General features: G+C 36.8%; 1 long non-coding RNA gene across 1 annotated transcript; it reads left to right on the top strand.

The window, feature by feature from the left end:
• Positions 1-2016: 2016 nt before the first annotated feature.
• LOC104957257 (uncharacterized) lies at positions 2017-3347 on the top strand. The gene is made up of 4 exons (XR_799654.1): positions 2017-2137; positions 2223-2285; positions 2868-2981; positions 3265-3347. It is a non-coding gene; the product is annotated as an uncharacterized lncRNA (long non-coding RNA).
• Positions 3348-3657: the final 310 nt, after the last annotated feature.

Genomic DNA, 3657 nt, shown 5'->3' with positions numbered 1-3657 from the left:
GTGTTTTGCGATATTTTGCTTCAGACTCGTGAAGGGTATTACGCCTAATCCGCATGTGTCAAGAAGAAGTCCTAATAACACTACTTAAATCAAGCCTGTGTCACTGCGTGTATGCCCTTAATATTCATTCCACCTTGATGTGTGTGTGCACACACTCACGTGCCCAGCGGATGGGAGTGCTTATGTGCAGCTCATGTGTTAATGCTGTCATTTCCACGGATCAGTCACAGCAGCCTTTTCTCTGTTGTTTATGGTTATGTCACCACAATTACAAGAGAGAAGGGGGGCAGAAATAAAGTGTCTGTGAAAGATTGATAGCTTTGGTCTTTAGTTCAATTGTAAATTAGAATAGCAAGTCCCTCTGGGATACAAGGGCTCTATTTATGATTAAGAAAGAGCCTCCATAATAGAGTGGTGGTAGGAAAGTTTGCTCCCTCTCACAAACAGGCAATTAGCTTGATGAAATGTGCCTTACTTTTTTTTGCAGCGGTTGTGTGAACCCATATTATGATGTGCTCCCTTATAGTTTATGATATTATTTTCACCTTGAGCTGCAAACAATATGCTGTTTGAAGAAACTGTAGCTTTTATTTCATGTATTACATTTCCCGACAACTTTTTATCACTATAGTTTTATTTGGGCACGGGCAAGTTCAGAAGTAGAGAGGAGGTTTTATATCCTGTGATAAAGGAGGCAAATATCACACCATTGCTAGTTTTTAGTCTGGCTCATAAATAACACGTGCACTGGCTTAGAACATGTGTTTTATCAATGCTTATTGATTTCGATTCATCTATGCAATCATTCCATATGTTGTATTATAACCTGCTGCTAGTAATGATTCCCCATGTCCCCATACTGAGTATACTCATTTTCTTGTTCACAACCTTTTTTTATAGATTTTCTTTAAATCTATTTATATAGTTGTTCATTACCTTTTATGTTCCCATAGTCACAGGGTCAATAAGCTTTACTTCTGTTTAATTCATAGAGAAAAATATGGATCAAAAAATTAACCAGTAGGTATTTTTAGTTTATACTCTAAAGCAGTCTAATGATCTGAAAAGTTATAAATCCTCCTCTGAAATAAGCTGTGTAAAAGATTACTATCATACTTAATGATTTTATGGCTGAAGGATTATCACACTCCAGATTATTGAAGCAATATAATATCTCTGGTTGTATTGGAGTGAATAAGCAAGTCAGTTTGTGAGCCAATGGGTGGGTGTAACTACTGTACATACAGCATGTGCCAAAGTGCACGTCAGGAATATTACACGCAGAGTTGTTTGTGTTGATTCGTAAATTAATACAAACTACACTCACACACGTGTCCTAGTATGTATGAGTTAGGATTATTGAATTGATGTCGTAGTTAAAAAGATATTTAGTTCAAACTGAAGAATTGTATGTTTACAGTTTACCATGAAATTACCTGTTGTCCTTGTCACAGTATCAACACAACTACCACCAAAAAAATATACAAACCATTACAGTGACTATTCATGACGTTTTTAATGAGGTAAACCCTGAAAGAATATTCTTATTATTCTAATTTAAACACCAAAGACGGCACTTTGAGATGAGGCGAGGCGTAGGAGTGAGAGGAATTTTAAAGCTTTGAGAGGACTGAACTGTGGACCTACCTCCTCAGTACCAGCACACCACTGCCCCAAGCCTTTCTTTACTAAAAATAATAATTTAATGGGCCCCGACTGAAGATCTGTGTTGTTTTTTTTTCCCTTCTGATATTCCTTCTTTGCAAGCCAGATGAGGCTTCTCAACTTCAGACAGCACAAGCGATGTGTGGCCACCCTCTTTTTGACAATTTCTGCCCGAGGGCACATGCTCCTGTGCCAGCTGTTGTCATGGAAATTACACCAGTTTATAACATTTGTTTTTCAGTACAAAGACAGTGGTGATGTACTATTATCTCTTATCTTGCTAGTGTTAACACTTGGCTAATAAGTTCATTTTTGTTCTTTGCATGCTTTGATGCCCTACAGTTTATTCCGAAGGCTCTGGCTTTTCTTACCCAGACAGACTCTGCCACCGCTGCTGTTAACAGCTCCGTTACGCCTGGTGATTGATCCACAAAAGTGACACACCAAGTTTATTCATCCACAAGTGTTTGCTGTGAGTTCATATTTTTAATTATATTGGATGTCAACACTCCGTCTTCTACGTTTGACTGTCTTTTTTTTTGTTTTCTTTTTTGCAGAACCTGTTCTGATTCTGATCATATAGACATGAAGACCTCTCCTCTGGGATGACAACATATCAGGTAATGAATATATTAATTTGTCCTCACTTACAAGGATTACATATTAAAATACTGACAATTGTTTATAGTCTGGTATAATAACTGTTAAGTGCATTGAGTGTATTGTAAAAAATGTACTATAGTGTTTAAGAACTGTAGATGCATAATGAAATGGTGTGTCTAGAAAGGTGAAGGCACATGTTTCAAGTCAGTAATGTCTATAATAAATTCAGAAAAAAGACAGAAAATATTACACTCACACAGACAAAAGTTGTTAATAAGTTTATAATAACTTCCTCACTCACCATGGTTAATGGCAAATAACTCCTAAACTGGAACCTTATAAACAAATACTGTTTACTGAACACATTAAGTCATGGCTCTGTCTAACCTCTGGGCGCTATCACATGTCCACAAATCCCCTCTCAGTTTATTGTCAGTGGAGCAGGTCTAACATTTGACTGTGATGACATCATCCTGGGAGTATTGGCTCTCATGGTGTGAGCCCTAGAAGCAGCTCCTGCATGTCCTCATATGACGATAAAGTAACCAAGATCCTGTAAATAAGTGATTCCTGTTATTTTAATGGCTTTTCCCCTTGAGGTCATCCTCCCTCCAAGAACATCTTTTTCATTCGCAGTCATCGCTGTTGTCAAGGTCTTCTCCTTTTATTCCCTCCATCAGTTCTTAAGGACCATTGATCACATGTGGATTTGTGTAAGTGAAAAACTTAAAATGGCAGTATTTGTTATTATACAATATGTTCCATTCACAAATGTTAAATACCTGTGGAAGTAAAGATGTAGTTAAGATTGTCAATATTCACAGGCTGCTGAGTTTGTTCATAGTTATACAATTCATCTCAGCAGCACTACGTTGAAACATTTCAGCTTGATTAATTTCTCAGCCTGCAGTCTTTAGGCCTGTAACTAGCAGAAGTGCCTCATATAATATGTTTCTGCTGTAAAGTTTAATAATCATAACTATGTTTCAATTTCAGGAGAAAACTCTACTCCTCACAAATGTTCAGATCGTGAACATTTGCCTAGCAGAGAGAAAACACGGCACATTTGCACATTCTTGTATTCATTTAACTGCAGTACACAAATGATTTTGCTCTATAAGTGAAGTTAAACGCAGACTCTAAATAGAAAATAATTTCACAAATAGTCAGATGTAATTCAGCATGTCACAAATACAGTTATAACAATAGTTCCAGTTAGGAAAGAAAGCTTTATTTACACACTTACATTAATCTGTCATGGTAAAACTGGAAACATTCATTCTGGAAATGTAAGTGCACAACATTAAAGACAAACACAGCTCATATGGTGTCATAAAACTTTATTGGTTATAGATGTGGCTGGTGTGACACTGCAAATTGCAATTATAC

This window comes from Notothenia coriiceps, unplaced genomic scaffold (assembly GCF_000735185.1).
Source record: "Notothenia coriiceps isolate Sejong01 unplaced genomic scaffold, NC01 NC01_scaffold00026612, whole genome shotgun sequence".
Classification (NCBI taxonomy): Eukaryota; Metazoa; Chordata; class Actinopteri; order Perciformes; family Nototheniidae; genus Notothenia; species Notothenia coriiceps.
The sequence above is the reverse complement of the archived record's forward strand: the minus strand, read 5'-3'. Positions and strand labels throughout refer to the sequence as shown.